Genomic DNA, 19,838 nt, shown 5'->3' with positions numbered 1-19,838 from the left:
AAGACAGAGTTTTGGGGTCATTCAACAGCACTGCAACTTTTCATTACTGCTTTCTGTAGAGACATTAAATAAAGCAGAACAATAACAACAACCTTGAAGCTTAGAAAAAATCCAACCCCCACGTAACTCTGTGGCAGACTCACATCCATTAGCTTCAATGCTAGCACATTCATGTGTTTGTAGTCAACACTGTTCTTCAGGGTAACACAGCAGACATAAAGACAAGGCTGCCAAATCCTCCACATTTTTCTGACATTTCTGTTTCTCGCAGTTGTCTCCCACCTTCCTACATTTTCAGACTTCAGGGACTAAGTACTATCTATACTGAATACAACTCCATATCTTGCTGTAGAAAGCTGCCAGCTTGTTCCCCCAGAAGGGAGGCAGAGGAATTTTCTAGAGGAGCTGTAAGATGCCCTGCTCTGTCTGAACATTCCTGTGAAAAGAGAAACGTTGAAAACGCAGGTGGCATCCCTCACCTAAATAGACTAATACTAATAGACTCAAGCTGCCAACACTGCACAAAGTGCTTCATTCACTGTCTCATAAAAATTCTAAAGCAGGGACAGGCTACAGTACTACCTTCAGCTGGAACACAGCCTACAGTGTTTGACTGACCCTCTGCATTGTGTAAATCAAAGTGAGATTTTATTTTTTATAGAAGGTTTGCATACTTATACACTTTCCAGAGGCTCACATCCTTCATTAGATTTGCTGCCTGTTAGAGCAACAGAGACAGGAAAGAAGAGAAGGAAAAGAAGCAAAATTGAGAAGAGAGAGGCAGAAAGAAGTGATTTAAAAAACACTGAAAATAGAAGAAATGACATAGCATTCAAAAATAACAGCCCAAGGCCTTGCGATGAGCCTCACATACAGCAGCACAAGCCAATCTGGCATCTGTGATGTGAAGTGAGATTACTCTAAACATTGCAGTGCCTCCGACAAGGTGTTTGCAGCCCAGATGCACTGTTGTCACTTTCTTATTCTGAAAATAGCAGCCTGAGCCACTGTTGTAGAGCTTTCTGATACTAATGAGGAAACTGATAAAGATATATAGAATTTAATACCTTCAAAGAATTTTCCTTAACTGTTATGGAAATCCTTACAAAAACACACAAAGGACAACCTTCGCCGATCTTTGAATTACTCCCTATAAGGTAACACAGAATTAGCCCTGTTATGGCACTCAGCAGGGGCACAGTAAAGTGAAGCAGGGTTATCCGATTCAGTTTACCTCCTATAGTTTTTTAGACATGCTTTTTATAAAGATGTATTTACTTTCCGCACGCAAACCTCATCCTTAAATTCATTACCACTTCTGCATAAGCAGTTAAAGGCAGTGCAACAAGTCAAAAAAAAAAAACAAAAAAAACCAACCACAACCACATCCCAATAGCCAGAGCAGAGGCAGTTTCAGGGTCCTGATGTTTTCCTTGTTGCATTCTTCATCAGCATTTACAAAAAAAACACATTTCACTAAAAAGAAACACACACACACAAAACAAAAAAGCTTGGTAAGATGAAAGACCTGACACCTTCCTTACCTGCTTCTTCCAGCTTTCAACAAAGAAACCAGTTGTGTCTATTACTAAAACTCCAACCTTGAGAGCCTAAAGCAACTGTAATACCATAACATGATAGAAAGTACAGTGATAATAGCGGAGTAGCAAAGTCTTCAGCTGCAGCAAAAAAGGACAAGCTCAAATGCAGCAAGCCCTTAAATTAGGTCTGGGAAGGAGTGGATCCTGGCTCCACCCCTTCTGGTACCTTGCATGCACCTGAGCTCCCCTGGGTTGGCCCTGCCTTCCCACCAGGTGCTCAATCACTGGTTTAGGCTGTGGCATAGCATTTCTGCTACAGCAGCATAAATCACACAAGTGTCTCCATGACCATGGTCCACTAGCAGCCTTGGCAAAGGAACTTTGTCTTGGAGGCTTGTGTAAGTATTGTACATTTTGCGTGTACAAAAAAAAAAAAAAAACGGTGTGAAAATGCTTCACAGTCTCTCAGGGTGTCTACTTCAAAAACGCTGTCAAAGCAACCCTTTCTCTCCCTCTTCTCAGATTCAGCCCTGACAGACCCAGCACAAAAAGAAGCGATGTGTCAGATGTGTGCATGGAAACACAGTCTGAGAGCTGGCACTGCTGCCTTTGTTTCCCATTGACCATACCAGCCCTCATAAAGGAGAAAAAGTGAAATGCAGAAGACAAAGACCAGCCCAAAATGCACATGGCAACACAGACCAGTTTACTCCTACAGCCTAGCCATCTTTTGACATTTATATTTAGAGCAGACAGGGCGAGTCAGACATGCGATAGGTGACTCACCAATGACACTCTTTGACGTCACAGGCTACTGGAATGTAAACAGGGATACATCTCAGAATAATCATCTGATTTCCAAATCTTGCCTCTCAAGGAGTGCTCAGACCTCTAACACCCCTGTAAGGGGCACTGCTGGATATGTGAGGGCTGTTCATCCCAGCAGCCAGGGCAGCCCTCCCTGCACCTCTCTGCCAGGGCAAGAGAAGAGGAATCCCAGAACAAGTCCCAGGCAGAGTCCACTATCCCTACAGCTGCCTTTTCACTGGGGTCTTATATCCATCATCACATTTATGGCATTATCAACATACAGAAACCGCATCCTCAATCCACAGGCTCAAATCCATTGGAAAAGCTGCTTGGTTTAAAGGGAACTGAACATTTTTTTGTGGTTTACCACAGAAACACAAGCATCTGTGATCCAGCTGGGTGCCTACCTACAGATTCATTCCCCATCACCAGCCTGTGTGGGCACTGCTCCTGGGGAGGTAGGGTCAGGGAGTGAGGGGCCACATCCTCCTTGTTAGCCATAAACTAAAGTGAATGCAGCTAGGGAAGAAAACAACAACAGGGAACCTTATAATTTGCTTTCCTTTTGCAGGGGAAATGTTAGAGAGGTGTAAAGGTGCTAAAATGAAGTTAAAATTCATGGAAAATGTTTTAGATAGAATAGTCAAACTCAGTTGTAAAGAACATGAAATCCCTTGGTCTTTGTTATCTTATAAGCTTAATGAAACAAACTACAAACCCTTAAAGCATATAAGCTACAATCCCAAATATCTGCAATGTCATGAGAGAAAAATTACTCCTCAAGTCGAAAGCAATGCAGAAAACAAAATCCCAAGAACTGTGGGTATTGAAACCAATTGCCAAAAGTTTATTATCCCTGAAGGCAAATCAGCTTTATCCTGGGCTCTGTCCCAGATTTCCTCCACTTCTAAGTTGTGCTGTGAGCAGGGACCCTCCTAATGAGATAGTAGGTGACAGTGTGCTTGCAGTGATGGCAGTCTTCTGGATGTCTTTACCTAGCGTAGCAATGGAAATCTCAGCCTGGCAGGCTGGATGTCCTCACATTCTGCTGGTATCCCAGGTGACAGCATTCAGCCTCTGCTAGAGTCCATGTACATATCTCCAGCATCTCCATTCTTCCTTAAGGACAGGCCAGCATCTGACCTCATTGCCGATGCTGATCATAAATAACTACTATAATGGCCCAAGATTTACAGCATTAGAACTACAAATTGACTCATAGGAATGTACTGGCAAAACAATGGCCATCCTTGGCCCTGTTAAGAGTCTTCATGGTTGCTGATGTAGTCAGAGAAGCTTCCTCTCCAATGGGAACCTTGGCTAAACTCATTGTATACACACTTACTTAATGCTAAGAATTTTAATGGTTAAAAGAGGTGATGAAAGCAGTGTCCCCCTGAACCCACCAGGCTTTGATAGGCCTTTAGGCAGCTGCTGGAGAGATGGCAGAGAGCAAAGAAGCCAATGTAGGTCAGAGCACTGCAGCTCTGATGAAAAGGTACAGTACTTTCACTCTTAATTTCATCAATGCAAATTTAAACCTCTGGCCTCTACAATAAAAACCTGGAGCTAGTAAACAAGCTCAACAGCAAGTGAACTTGGGGACTACTGACCTACATCTCTCCCGGTTAAAGCTGCTCTATTTGTACCGAGATGTCACCTGGAAGCAATTAATGATGATACAAGTGAAGTTATGTTATACAGACACAGCTTGAAAATAACTAGATCTCCTACTGCCCCACTCCTTTGATCTGCTTCATCTGATCAAAACAATCAATGATTACAAAATGTAATGAGTTTATATTTAAGTATTACATCAACGTAAGACCTACAGATCCAGCAAGACCCCTCGCAGCAATTTCTGAATGTTATTTATATAGACAAGTGCTGCTTTAGTCAGTGCTTTGGGGACAGACATTTATTTATTTGACAGGACACGATGCAACACTGGAAATAACAGATCAGCCGGACTTTGCTAACACTACATACATCCCTGCACATGCAGGTCAGCTATCTCTACCACTGCAAGTGCAGCTTGTAAGTATCCTTGGAAGTAGTGACTTTTGGATCCCCCAAAATATTGAGAATAAAAATAACAATTCAAAAAAGCAATTGTTAAAAGCGGGGGGGGGGGGGGGGGGACGGACCCAAAACATGAAAAATGCAGTGATTGCAACCAAGTTTTTCAGTCTGTTCTAAAAGACATTCCTTTCAGCCTTCTGCAATACTACCTCAAAATGATGTTGCCTCAATTGCTACTGGATTGCAAAACACAAACAAACAAAACATTTCTGAGCACGTACCCAGTCAAAAGAGACACAGGATTCTCCTCTGGAGCAGAGCGTAGCCTTAGAAACAGGGCAGCCACAAGCCATGTACAAATAAGCCTTTATATGTCAGGCTTGGGGACCACCTTATGTACAGGATCACTTTGTAACTCTTTCAGTGCTGGCAAAAATTAAATTCTCCTTGAGGAAACCAAGCTGAAGGGATGCCTGAAAAGCACAACAAATTAGAATGACCTACATACTCTTCTACTCCTCATCTAAAGGCTGAGACCCAGAGAGACGGACCTGAGCAAGCCAGCAATGCCATTCTGTGGCTCAGGTCTGATTAATAGGAGACACCGGTGCCAGTGACATCTCTGTAGCGGAGCTGCAGAGTAAAACGACTTGCTTTCAAAGCCTGTAAAAGCTCATTGCTCTGTGGAGGAGGAGGGGGACAACAGAGCTCACAAAAAAAATATTTGAGCCGAGAAGGAAATGAAGGAATCATTTCCATCATCCATCAGTGAAGAAAAATCAGGCCAACCTGGAGAACAACTACCAGTTCTGACTGGTCCTGCAGTATGCTTTGATGCACGATGGCAAAGATTGCTTGAAGTATCTAATAAAATCTCAAGATATCTGGCCTTTGTCTACTGCTGTGTGATCAAGTGACAAAGGAAGCCAATGGAAAAGCTCAGCAAACCTGAACTCAATTCTTAACTAAAGGAAACCAACAGAATCCACACACACACACACACACACACCAAAAAAAAAAGGTGATATCTTGCATCTTTTCAACCGTATCTCTAAAACAAAAAGCCCTTCCAAACAGCCACTCACTCTTTTACCAACTGGGTAACAGGTTGGAAAAATGTTTTCCAGCAGCAGGAAGAAGTTCAGAGCCACCACAAGGCAGGTTTCCATGTTACTGCCTCCTTATGACACGATGCTCTTCCTCTTGTCCAACACGTCCCCCAGCAGGGAATGTGTTAGCTGGCTAAGTAATAGTTACCGAGTAACATTTTCAGGAACTAAACTTCTTCACTACATATGTAAGAATTTTATGCTTTTATTCCTAGCAGAGGCTTCCACTCTCGGACTAATACATTAATTCATTTTTGAGTACTTTCTATCTGTTGCAATTCTCCTGTCATCAGTCATGACTTATAGTCTCCTCCTTAAATCCAGAACTGTTCTACCTGAAATCAGTGCCTTTAAAACAGTACATTACAAAGATAAAGGCAAGGAAGAGGCAAGCTAGCCTGAATCCAGCTAAACTTATTTGAGAAGAAAACGTACAACACCCTGAGAAATACTGCCAATGGTAAACCAGTGGAAGTAATTTTCTCCTTATGGTTGCACTTCTCAGTAGCCAGCTCAGAAAGTAACAGGCCGGATGACACTCCTAAAGCCTGCAGTGGAAATGAAGACTGGGCAGGAACATAGTAAACGTCTGTGATCCCCAGCACCCCTTCCCCAATTACTCCTACAGCCAGGTTGTTTTTCAGGCATTTTTGGCAAACATCCTGTTTGCAGTCCTGAACCAGCCTGTAGCAATAGGCATAAACCGGCAGGAGTGGCACAAGGCAGTACAAAGTACACAGTATTAATGTGGCTTATCTATATCCTGTCAGCAGTAAGTTGATGACAGCTCATTTGGGCTTTTCACCCCTTCCTAAAGCTTTGTGCCTGAGGCAGGCGCCCACGTCTCCCTTTAGAGGTGATGGGACATGCCAGCTTGGCCTGGCTGAAAAGCTGGGGTCTTTCTTTTCGCTTCCAACCATGAGAGCATGACTGTTCCCTGCCCTTAGTTGCCGCCTCACCTAATTAGATGGGATCCTAAACTGCTTAGCAGTATTTCACTTTCCATCGCAGTACAAAGAGCCCAGGTTACTATAGGATTAGCAAGCATAATATTAAAGTGTTGTGTACACATGGAGAGGTTCAAATCCTGGTTTCTGCCAAATCCTGGTCGCAGAGGACCTGTTGGAACATAGGAAGTGCCAAAAGGAAAGGAATCTGGGCCAGGGTGGAAGAGGCTGCACACATGACACTGCACAAAGGAAAACCAGCATGACCAGGAGGGAGCAGTGACTGGCACACAGCTCCAACAGAAGGAAATAAAAATGCTTTCAAACAATTCAAATACCACCTTCAGAATTTAATGACCTCGGTGACTAAGGGGAATAAACAACAAATTACTGTAAACGAAGAAGAAAGCCTGCTGGCATGTCAGTGATACCACTTCAGATGTTTTAAAATAGAAAGCAGTCTCCCACAAAAGTAGGAAATAGGTGATCCAACCTTTGCTTTTTTCCCAAAGGTCACATAACCAAAATCTGTTTTACATCTCCATAGATATTCCTTTTGCTATCACTTTTCTTAATTGAATTTCCACCACTGATTTTCTCTGTAACTGTTGGGTTTCACTCCAGGGCAGGCTTACTAACTTAGGGCTTATACAGAGGTGAAGAAAAGTCTGGTTTAGTAAAGAGCCAGGGTACTCCTCAATAAACTTTTATATCATACAGAAGGTGCTATGTACCCGTTTATTCTCATCACCTATACTTACCACTTTCTTCCAGATGACTTTTACAAGACACCAGTAAACCCATGTCTCCTGCACCTGTCCACTGCTTGTGTCAAGCTATGAGCAGCTGCAGTAACTATACACAAACCTATTTTCATTAATGCCTAGTGCAGGGATGCTCTGATGCTTCCTTGGCAGCTGTATGTAGGATCTGGGAGGCAACACAACAACCTTCCCTTGCCCAAAGCAGCGCCATCCCAGCACCTTCCAGCCTGCACCGACCGGGCGCTCAAGTTTCTGTGCAACTGCTCTGCACACACACTAACAATAGCATGCTTTTACAAGTTTCTCTCCCTGGGAAAGGCAAATGCTATCTCTTTGAGGCTGGTAATGATCAACGCAACTGCATGTTTGCTGTGGAGCTAACACAAGCTCCCAGAGAAAAATGTGTAACAATGTGCATTCAACAAGTTTTTCCACTTTCCTGATACCCTAGAGCAAATGGCAGTTTGCCTACGTTTACTGCTTCCCTTTCTCTTTTTCCCCTCAGCTGTAGCCTCCTTTGAGATTATTAAGACTAAGAGCAGTATAAATGCAGATCAAGGAGTTTCACAATTACCCTGTTCAGACCAAGCTTTCACTACTGTCTCAAGTTCAAAACACCAAGTGGAAAGAATTTACTCCTTTCTTAAGAATCCATGCCATTCCCTCCCCATCTCAGTGTTTTCTCATTTTATTTTTCTTTCCCGCCTCCCATATCCACAACAACTTACAAACATGCATGTGTCCCTGCATCTCACCCCTTTCATATTCAAAAGCAAAAAGTAATTGGCTGATGCCATAGTACTGCAGCTACACCTGGACATCAGAAGATGTTTCCAGCAAGTGACTGGGTGTGCAGAGGGGTCTGAGCAATGTGACTGAGCATACAGAAGAAGGTATGGAAGAGAAAGGCCTTGCAATGAAGGCCATGTTCCTGTGGCTGAGCTTCTCACCCACATTTCTAAAGAGTGTCAGATCCAGGCTGCAACCTGTGCTCCACCCATCCTGCCTCACCCCGGGAGCTTTTGCCCTACATAAAACAAGGGAGTTACAGGGCCACCAGCCAGGCAACAGGCAACTTCAGTCACAGCCCTACCAGCCTGCACTGCTTAAGTCTGCAGATATTCCTTTCTTCTGATGTGCATTTAAAGACTGTGCAAGTATACACCCAACACCCCAGAGCATCTCCTCAGTGCTTCCCTTTGCTTGAATGGCAGGAAGAATGAGTCCCACTTCTTACCACTCACTCCCATTAAATAGTGTCGAGTGCATCCATAATAACCAAATAAGACTGTTAATAATACTACAGGAACATGCTAAATGATCCCATTGAATATTAATTAAAGAAAATGGTTTCATGAGCCAAATAGGTCAGTGTGCTGGAATTCAGTTGTATATAGTAGAGATTTAACCAAAAGCACTAATAAGTTTGCACTCAAAGGGAGACTGTAAACTTTTTTTTTTTTTTGGAGGGGGGGAGTAGAATGATATTCAAATGATTAGGCTAAACTTGGAGCTCATATTGTGGGCTCAACTCACACACTTCTGAGAAGTCTCAAGAAGATGAATTGGCTCTGTCAGCTCTTCTAAACTCTGAAAATGACAAGAGGCAATGTGAGAGCTTGGAAGCTCCTGGGGACCAAAGAATTTCTACTGTAATTAATAATAAAAAGAGCCAGCAATGATGGGCCTATTTGAATTTAGTGTCTGCAATCATTCAATTGAGGAATGAAGGAAATGACCTCAAGCTTCTCTTACCCACCATGGTGTACAGAGGTATTTTAAATCATTTTATATGCCCTGTAGCTAAAAAGAAAATGTCCCAGTAGGAATCTTAATCATCCTGCGGCTAATATAACTGAAAGGTGCCAGAATACAGCCCAAGAGATGCTGGCTTATCCTGCTATGCCAGACAGCATGAACTCTCCTGGGAAACTCCCTATATCCCCAGCTCCTCAAATCCAAGAAGACCAGAATGCTGCAGTGACCAGTGAAGCTATTATGTTTTTTCCCCAGCAAAATTTATCAAATGGTTCCTCTATAGGCACAGTTTGAGAGCAAACCTGTAACTCTTCCCCCAAGCACAGTGAAGCCCAGCATGAAACTGTTCAGCTCTTCAAGTATTCTGCAAGGACAGACCATGCAGCAAATACTTGAAATCAATCTCTGCTTCTGCCCAGAGAAATATAAGGCAAAGACAGAAACTAGGCTAGGGAAACACTTGCCTCTGAGGGGGTTGGGGTAAAGGAAAAGTGAAAGTCACCGCAGCCACTTGCCAGAGAGAGGACATGAGTTGCTTCATGAGCATTACCTGTGATAAGTCAATGCCTGACACCTAGTTACTAAGCTGTCTTCTCCATGGTGTGACTGGGGGCTCAAGACATCCCTTCAGAAGCTGCCAGGGCTGGACTGAGAGAAAAAAAAAAAAAAAAAAAAAAACAGGAAAAATGTGGAAACACAAATCTGAAGGAAATCAAATTCAGGTTGTGGCTCTGAGTCAGGTCAGCCAGCTACAGAGTAAAGGCACGGCCTTTTCTTCTCTTTCTTTCTCTCCTTCAATGCCAGACTTGTTTAACGAGGCTCTCCTTGACTGATTTTCTTTTGTAATTAACAAGTGAAAAGGAAACACACCTCCTTACATTTAAAAAAAAACAAAAACATGGCTGCCTCAGCAAGCCATTTCAATTTCTAGGGATGGAAAAAGGTCTTGCTGTCTCTGCTTAAGCACTGTGCTACTTTTCAGCCTTGGTTAATTTGGGAGGGGGGGGAAGGGAGCAAGTGTTTTAAAAGATTGAGGATTTTTGTATTCATATTCAACGATAAACTACTAAGAAAAGCAGTGAGACAGTCTCTATCACACAGGCTGGGACAAAGCTATCAAAACAAACACAGCAGGTGGCTCAGCTCACAAGCTCTGAAAGACTATCTTGATGCTCACCGTGTGCTAACTACAGAGGCTTTAAATAAAAAAAATAAATAAATAAAAAGATCTCTCGATGCCTTACATAGGCTCTCACAGCGCTTCTCTTCTAGGTGTCTGTTCAAACAGCCTGGCAGGTTGCTCTTGCTCTCACGCAAGAGGGAAGGTGAGGAGGTGTATGTAAGTTCCCTGGCAGAGAGCAAACACATAGACACCAGCCTGGACTGCATGTAAACTGGAAGACAATTCCCAGCCATCTTGACACCAAAGTTTCACAAGATTCCGCTTTCTAAGTGCAGAAGCATTTGCCAGCATCAAATATAGGGATTGGCAAGCTTGTGAGAAAGATTAAGGGCTGGCTGAGGGGCTGCGTGACCTTGCAGTTCCTTACTGAATGATGCTGCTTCAGGATCTGGACAAGCCTGCCTGTCAAATCGCATCTGCAGGATGACTGTGCTGAAAGCGGCCTGGGAGCACTGACCAGGAGAGGAAAGACTCCATGGTACATGGGGTAGCAGCATTGTTTCGCCTCTCTTGTCACAGGCCCAAAGCACACAAATCCAGCAGCTTCATTTTGCAAATGCTTCTCCTTCACTTTCCAGCAATTCCTTCACTGCTAAGCAAGTGATGCCAATGCAAACCCTGCAGTATAAAGGGATAGAATTTGTTGATTATGATAACGGAATCACACAATCATCTAGGCTGGAAAAGACCCCCAGTACCAAGTCCAACTATTAACCTCACCTACAAAGTCCCACCACTAAGTCACATTCCCTTAGTCCACATAACCTTTCAATATCTCCAGGGATGAAGACTCCACCGCTGGCCTGGGCAGCCCATCTCAATGCTTGTCCCCCCCTCTCAGAGGTTATCTCTCTGCGAAGAAGTTTTTCCTAATGTCCAATCTAGACTTCCTGGCATAACTTGAGGCTGTTACCTTATATCCTATCCTCTCAGCATATAAAGGGGCACTACAAGAGGACAGACTCTTCAGCAGGGTGTGTTGTGATAGGACAAGGGGAAATGGCTTCAAACTAAAAGAGAGGAGATTTAGCTTGGATATATGGAGATAAGGAGAAGTTTTTTTGACAACACAGGCTGTCAGGTGCTGTCACAGATTGCCCAGAGAGGTGGTGGACGCTCCATCCCTGGAGACACCCATGGTCAGGCTGGGGGGACTCTGAGCACCTGATGGAGCTGTAGGTGTTCCTGTTCATCATATGGGAGTGGAACTAGATGGCCTTTCAAGAGTCCCTTCCACTCCAATGATTCTATGACTAACTCATCACCTGAAAGAAGAGACCAACACCCTCCTTGATGCAGCCCCCTGTCCAGAAGCTGTAGGTAGTGATGGGACCAGATGCACACAGTGAAATCCTGACCAAGACTCATAAGCCTTAACATCATGTACCAACAGAGATGTACAGGCACCTTTCCACCAGCCACATTCCAAGGAGGGCGGCAGTTATCAGGCAGAAAGAGAATAGGGCCACTGATGGGCTACCAGCAGGCCCAGTGGCCATGTCCCTTTGCATATTTGCTCGTGGGCCTCTGCCCCAAGGGCCTCTCAGGACTCTGGAACCAGGGTCAAGCCCAGAGACCTCTACAACTGCAGTCCTGGGCCAGATAGCAAGCCTACCACTGGCACAGGCCAAGGGCCTGCATGGATAAAAGCTGGCAGCTCAGCCAAATGCAGATAAAATTAAAACTGCATTCCTCTGAGGTTGACTCACAAAAGCAGTGTATTCTTTACAGAGACTGTGCTTCTACTCCCTTTGGTTCACATCCCTTTGTGGGGCCAAAGCACTGGTGTTTGCCTGAGAGCAGCCTCCCTGCACTGTTCCGCATTGCTTTGCTCTCACACAGTTCAAAGGGCTCCACTTTGGATGGAAACACAGAGCACAGTGTTGAAACACTTCTTTGGGGAGAAACCTGCCTGAGCTGTGCCTGTGCTTGGCTTCCTCGTCATTTCATTTCTTTTGCTGAAACGCTTTGCTGCATCACTGCATTGGTTTGGCTGTCAACAGTGTGTTTCTGGTAATGAAATAGTGAAGTATTTCTTAGCCCATTGCAAATATGACATTTGTAACAAGAGCAGGGACGTGTTCACTTGGTTTGCATCAGAGGCCCTGGTTATGCACTGTAATGGAACAACAACAAGGTTAAGAGTTCAGGGTTTGGTTCACAGCATATGTGTGGAAAGGAGTGAGAAGGGGAGCCCAGCTACTGCATTATAGACATTGACATCTATCTGGGAAGTATTGGTACTTCCAAGTTCTCACTAGCTTAGGCTGACAAGTCTTTGCTGGTCTCACCCACCAAGAGACCTCCTAGAGCTGCCCCGATGGCACATGGCCCCCTCCACAGTGGCCACCAAGATAAGCAAGGAGGAATGAACAGCAACACTGTCTCTCCAGGTCAGGTCATCTCAGGTCAGAGCTGAGGTGATGTGGAGAAATGTGCTTTGCACAGCCTGTGAAAGAGAAGCCAATAGGCTGCCAAAGCTCTGCCAGCTTCCAGCCATAAATTCACACATAGGTAAAATACAGTCTGTGCGTTTCCACATAGCTCTCTATCTCTGGCCATAAATATATCAAGACAAAACAGAACTAGCATAGGCTGCTGCATCTTACTGGGTGGAGAAACAGGGAACAACCCTTGCTTAGGGCATAAGCATCTATTTCCACAGCTGGGACATTCAGCTCAGCAACTCCAAGCCAAACTCAAATGCTGCAGGCAAAGCAGCTCTACTGCCTATCAAGTAATAAACTGTCTTTACTATCTGTCTTCTAATCTGCATTGGACCAGTGGGAAATAAAGCAGCAAGGAGGCCAAACACAGCCAAAGCACATGGTGAAATGGCAGCAACTCCCAGAGACATGCTTAGGTCTGGTCCACAGCTCCAGAGCATTAATGGAAAATTTCCTTCTAGTTCAGAGTACTTTGGGAAAGCTGCATGTTAGTTGGTGAATGTTGTTTTCAGCATTTGCTATCATAATTCTGACAGCCAAACTTGATAGCTTTAACAATCTTACTTTATTTCTTATTCCCTCCAGTCCCTCTCCCAATACCTGTCCTTAAACAACCTTTTTAAGGGGACAGATAAACATGCAGTGATCTTTCCTTCTGTGTGACCCCTTCATAGGCAGCCATCAGGAAAATGGGTCTGTTCCCTTCCCCGAGGTTCCCTGCGATAATTCTGATCTGTTCAACACTGTTCTTTGCTGACTTGATTGGCAAAGCTGCCCCTCCCTGAGTGGGTGTGTTGGTTTTATACTGCTTAGTAAGCGGAAAAGAAACATTTGAAAAAGCTCTCTCTCATCTAAAAATCCCACGTGTCCCCTTTCTGCAAGGGCCAATTAAACAAAGGTATCTGAAGAAAGGAACTATGCATCTGACCATTAGTGTTTTGGTCAACCAAAGGAGTTAGTTTAAGTCCTCTACAAACTAAGGACACTTATGACAGCCATTTTTAGGGAGGGAGAAAGAGTTATCACTGCAACCTGGCCTTCCTCCCCTCTGGAAATCAAGCTGTGCAGCTTCCACTGCCCACATGCAGGTGCATCCCTGGTCTTGCTACAGCTCAAGAGAGCAGAGAGGATCCCAGGCTGCTAAGAAACATTGCAAGTAAAGCAAAAGCAAGGTGCTCGCTATCAAAGGAAAAAAAAAAATGATGTCTCTGTTCATTTTCTGCCTGCCCACTACAGCTAGAGTTGTTACAGTTCATTTCACTGGCAACAGCACAAAACCATGTTCGTGCTGACGTCAGGTTGCTGGTGCTGTGAGCTGCATTGGGCAACTCCTTCGTTACAGTTACTCTAGCACAGGTTTTTCTTGCAACAAGACTCAAAGCAGGCACATCCAAGCCACAGCCGGCATACGCCTGGCCCAGCCCAACCTGGTCCTGCAGCTGCCTCTGCCCCATCAGGGCAGCAGCTCTGACCCACCAAGTGGGCCGGCCTGACTCCAGGCACGCACCCCATTGCTCAGCACCAATCAAACCTCAGTGTGCTGTTAACCCTATCTGGGCTCAAACTAGGGCATGGGGAGGATGCAGCGCAGGGCTGACTCAAGTGATGGCAAATAAGTTTATACATTGAGATGCACTGGCTAAACACAGTGCTCTGAATAGCAAAGAGCACACAGTTGTGCCTTCCACTGCAATGAAGGAATCTGAGAAAATGTTTCAAGATTGTTGAAAAAATAATCAATTTTTTTGTATAGCTGAGACTTCAATTTCAGTTGACATAAATACATGATCTGCCAATTTTCAAATGGAACGTATTGAGTTGCAATCAGATACTCAACTCAAAAATCTGATCATGTCTGTTTACCAGACTTGTATATAGCTTGTCTTACCAGAGAAAAATACCCCTCACTTCATAATCACACTTATTCATGTTGCTGTCTGAAAAGCAGATATGTTGCCCAGTGTGCCATCATTGCACACTCAGGAGAGACACTGCTTACCTATTTCAGGATTACACACCACTGGGCACTAAGTGGTTTTCCACAGATCAAGCACTGCATGAAACTATTCACACAACACTTAATACAAAAGTTACAAAGTTAGTAATTTTCCAATCTGTTCTCACGATGGCTGTTAGTAATTTTCATACTACTATTAGGACTTTGGATTTTCTTGCCAATTTGGCAATGTCTCCAAAGTATCCCAATTAATTTTCTCTTCAAGGACTACTGGCTCTGGGAAGTCCCTGGTTAAGGAAATGTATTTATTCTTCTGATACCTAATACAACAGTAGCCCAGTTTGTTTAGAATTAGCCTTCAACAATGCTATACCTTTTGGCAGTACATACATTTGTAAACTGTTTTCAAGGAGGAAGCATGGGAAGAGTAAAATTTCATCAAAAATCCATGACAAACATCCTGAGAGCTCACCAAGAATTGCAGTCATTTCCATCAAACCAGCCTGATGTGTTAGTTTCACAAAAACAGGGTCAAATATCCCACTTGTTTTACAGTTTTGTTGCTCTCTTTTTTAATGTTTTAATTAAAGAAAAAAAAATAAATATATGCGCTTATATAAATTAACTATACTATGTATTTTATATGCAGCTCAAGACTATTCCTCTTCACTCAGTGCAGTCCAGGCAAGCCAAAAGGTTGGACATCCACACTCCAGAGGATGTCTGAAGAAGAAGAAGAACTTACTAGGAGCAAAAGGCACCAAGCTTCATCTTACCTTCCAAAAACAGCTCACTGGATACACCATGTGCATTACATACGTATTTACCACGTTATCAACTTCATTGTAGGTCCCTTGAAGAATCACAGTTTAATTGCAGAGATACAAAACAAATACATAATACTTTCAACCTCTGTCTTGTCTTCTTAAACTCTGGAGACATTGTCTCCTGCAACATGTCTGCAACACAGATGTGTTTGCTAGAACCTGATAACAACATGAAAATAGTAGGGGGAAAATCTAATTTTTTCCCTAACAATACCTGAGCAAAATGCCACCACATTATAAAACACAGGAAGAAATTTAAATACAGATAGACTTACAGTCATAACTAGCAGTTTCCCTTCTATATAGTCACATGCACATATTGTACACTTATATGGATTACTTTTCCTAGCCAATAGTTGATAAATGCAACTGATTTCATGCCATAATTAGTTTATATACTGTCTCATCTGCCTTAAATACCCGTGTAACTTTAATACTGCTCACACTGTTTAATGTTCTTTTTTCAGTCTGCAGAAACACAGGAAAGATGGTGCAATTTTAGTGGCAGAAGACCATGGTGCAGAAGTAGAGCTGTCCACATTCACATCTTTGCCCTTCTGTGGGTGAATGTTGTGCAACAGTAAGAATTAGCAGAAAATATCTTACAGTTTATTTCCCCTTCTCTCTGTAATCTTTTACCTGCTCATCTTAGGAAACAGACGAATGTGTTGGACTCAGTCTATAAAGCAAATAGTTTTGGCTGGGATACACTCAGATGATCATTTTTTTAGGAGTAAATCCAGCCTGCGACTGTAACCAACAGCAAAGTGGCTTAGAAACCCTTGAGAACTGTCTAGTGGAGGCTAAAAGTGATACCACTTATTCCTGGGCCTCACATGGAGCTGCTTCCCCAGTGACCTGCATACACACCTGGAGGGACAGGCCATCTCACCAGCCACACTGAACACTTCTTGGCACAAAACTGACCACGCAATGCAGATGGCATTGCTTTCCATTCTCAAAGGCAGCAGGTACCTCCAAGTGCATGCCTCCAGTGGCATCGATGGGGTGCATGCAGGTTCAGGAAGACATGGGAAAGTAGGGAGACCTTGCATCGCATGACAACAGCAAAGTCAAACAGCACAGGTGGTGAGTGACACTGGGAACAGTCTCCTGAACTGATATGTTATATGAGTATGGAAATGATGTGGGGGACACATTCTCACACTCAGGAAACTGGAGTCACTGCAGCGTTGGGCTGTGGGATTAATGCCTGGAAAACTTGAGTTACTCCATCGTAAGTTTCCTGTGCTCTTGAGCAAAGAAATCTAACTACATCCTCAGATGTAATCAGGTGGCAAAAGCCCATAGAAATCACTTGAACAAATACCTTTTGGGCTCTGCTCAGATCTCCTCAGTATATGCATGTCTCATTTCTATATAACCAAACTAATCTTGATGCTGAGTTGAGTTTGATTTTATCCAGGTCAATGACAACCCTCCTGCCCCACAACCTTTTTTATCTTGCTGACATTTCAGTGTCTGAGGTAAGAAATCAGGTACAAAATATTACCCAAGACCTTCTTCCCCTACTCAAACACACTTTTAATTATTCGTTTCATTAATTGATTGCATGAGGGAACTGCAGCATCAAGCATATCACATTTAGGACACATCTGCATTCTCCCTTTTAATACCTCTTCATGATTTGCAATGCATTTCTCTCATTTAGAGGCAGAATAACATTTCCTAATGCAGACTGAATTTATTCAGAAGCACAGAAGTCAGTTGCCTTTACTACTGACAGATGCACTTCAATGTAATTAGTTTCATGACTATTAATGAAATAACTCATTTGAACTTTTGCCACTAAAATGTTAATGAGTAAGACCGGATAGAGGTTTTGTAATGGGATATAGATCCTTTTACCTCCACAGTTTGTTAGTTCAGATACGGCCCATGTCCACCATGAACAAAGGTCATTTACTACCTGAAGACTACTTGATAATCTGTATGAGATGAGTTGGTTGCATTAAGCCTGTGCTTAGTGAGGAATAGCTTAACAATTTGATTTCAGCAGAAAAGCAAAATGGAGAAAGGTCACTGTAGCATGCTACTTTTATATAGCTGTGGTCAGAAAAATTCAGTCCTTAGGACTGTTTACCCAGAACCTTTCAACAGCAATGAATTCAATGAAAGCAGAAAAGAAATAATTTGAGCTGAAAAAGCTTGTGGATTTTTTGTGCAAGACACAATTAGCCTTTCTGACTCACAACCACAGATTGTTGGCTTTTACCTCCTAGAGTGCTTCTAAAGAAAACTGGAAAATAAATAAATAGTAAGACCCACAAAAGATCAGCCAGTCACTCATTATTTCAGACAAAACATTTCAGAGGTGAACAGTGTTATTTCTGGTACGCTGTTTGCTGTTACGAGAGCAAAACCAAAAATTTAAACAGGATGTCCAAAAGTGGCCAACAGATACTGTACTCACAGGTTTCAAAAAACGATGCTTTTCTGTTTGGGTAGTGATATAATTCAGCCAATAGATAAGCACATCCCCGAATGAACAAATTGACCCTGATGGCAGAATGGTGCAAGCCTTAAGAATTGCCACTACAGATGTACAACAAAATCATTTGTTCAAGGACATACAGAACTGGACCTTTAGGTAGGGTAGAATTTCCAGCACTGCACTCAAGCTGGCATCCCTCCTCTTATGAGTGTACAGGAGCTGAATGCAAGTTACGCACCTCACTAACAGGATGATACCTCCAGTACCATATTCCCTTGCATTGTCAGCTCACTGTTGCCTCTGTATTGACTCAAGTAATGAAGCAATTTGGGAATATTGTCTTTTTGCTAACTGTAAACTAAATGCAGTACCTTAGCTTTTGTTCCCTTAGTTTTCTCCCCTCTGTCTTTAGGCTCCTAAGAATGTACTTCTACCTGGACTAGAATATTTCCTGAAAGAGATCACCGGTGAGAGACCACACAAATGCTCACTGCTCATCTTGGCTACAGAAAATGAAATGATAACTGCCTCAAGCCTGTGTGGATTGGACACTATGACAAGAGCACTCTTTCAAATGTGGCTATGGGCCACAGTCTTTGAATGCTCATGTGTGCAGATTCAGGATAAATGAAATGGTTTTAGAGAGCTGTTATTCCAAGAAATTTTTTACATAATGATCAAGACTTAGGTTTCAGTTTTGCATTTTCTTTTTTTTTTTTTTTTTTTTTTTTGAAAGCCATAGAGTCATACAATCACCAAGGTTGGAAAAGGTCTCCAAGATCATCCGGGCCAACCATCCACCTACCACCACATTTCCCCACTAAACCATGTCCCTTAGTACCACATCTACACTGTTTCTTCACCTTTGGGAACAGTACACCTCATATTAAGACAGCTCATTCTTTTCTTGGAAGGTAAAATCAGTTACTGATCTACTAACCAGGCAGCTGTCATATATTTACATACATATATGTATGTGATTAGGCTTTCCTTAGCAATACGCAACACATCAAAGTCCAAAAAGAATTTATCGAGCAGCACTGTCTTAGACTTCACAGGGGGCAGGGACTAGGGACTGTACATGCCTGAAGTTTTCAGATGCCAGCATTCCTGTCAGGTACCTTTTGCAAACCAGATTTTTATAAGGTTTATTTATTAGTAGGAGCCCACTGGGGAGGCATCATAACCACTAGTCATCTTCAAAACCTCAGATAGTGGTAAGGTTAGTGTCTCACCCCACGTTCCTTTCAAAGGCAGACATTCATACTACATCCTGCAGCCTTAATTCCAACTCCTTCATTCATAAGCAGTCTTTTTCTTCCAATTCCAGCTTTCCTACAAATGCATCCAACAGAGCATGAGTCGTTCAAAGAAGACCCAAAGAAACAACTTATTCATTCATTACAAATCCGTCAAACCTCCACATCAGCGCAAAGAACTGTGGATTTCCCTGCTATACTCCTCATCCACTGACTGTAGGGGAGCTTGGCACTGCCCCAATGCCTTCACCAGACCACAGCAGCCACATCTTCATGTGTTACCCTGCCATCAAGTGCTGTATCACAACAGCTGGCTGGTACTTTTAGCCAGGAAGCCACACTGCCAGTCAGTGGTGTCATTTTAAGCACAAACACATTCACATGGTTTGTTTATCAACTCTAATACTTAATCCAAACAGACTGCATGCATATTGATATTAGCAAGCAAGGGTGACAGAAGGATTACCTCAATGGAGCAAAACTCTATTTGTCTTCATGCAGACAGTCAAGAAGAAAAAGTGCTCTTTTAATAGCACTGCTGGAACACTACGCTTTGATTCTCTAGAAATGGGGCATTTTGTTCTGTACTCATATTTTCCTTTAACAACATGCTATGGCACTATCTTCCTGTGGACAGATTTTGTTGCTGTTTGCAGTAATAGTTTCTTTATTTTTAGTATTTGGGCTTCTTCTAAAGTGGGATCTTCTGCACTTCACAGTGACATTCCTGAAATAACTTTGAAGAAGAAATAATGAGCC

General features: G+C 43.0%; 1 protein-coding gene across 3 annotated transcripts in view; it reads right to left on the bottom strand.

The window, feature by feature from the left end:
* ELOVL6 (ELOVL fatty acid elongase 6) overlaps window positions 1-19,838 on the bottom strand; it is a 65,879-nt gene that overhangs the window by 24,673 nt on the left and 21,368 nt on the right. Inside the window, exon 1 of one of the 3 annotated variants that reach the window (XM_090139265.1) lies at window positions 1,545-1,785. The exons of the other annotated variants lie outside the window; for them this stretch is intronic. The gene's annotated coding sequence lies outside the window, so the exon portion shown is untranslated. Of the gene's footprint in view, window positions 1-1,544; window positions 1,786-19,838 lie in introns of those variants that run through there. 3 annotated transcript variants of the gene reach the window in all.

This window comes from Phasianus colchicus, chromosome 4 (assembly GCF_987193195.1).
Source record: "Phasianus colchicus chromosome 4, bPhaCol1.hap1.1, whole genome shotgun sequence".
In the NCBI taxonomy this organism is placed as follows: domain Eukaryota; kingdom Metazoa; phylum Chordata; class Aves; order Galliformes; family Phasianidae; genus Phasianus; species Phasianus colchicus.
Note: the sequence above shows the minus strand (reverse complement) of the source record. Positions and strands in the feature narration are given on the sequence as shown.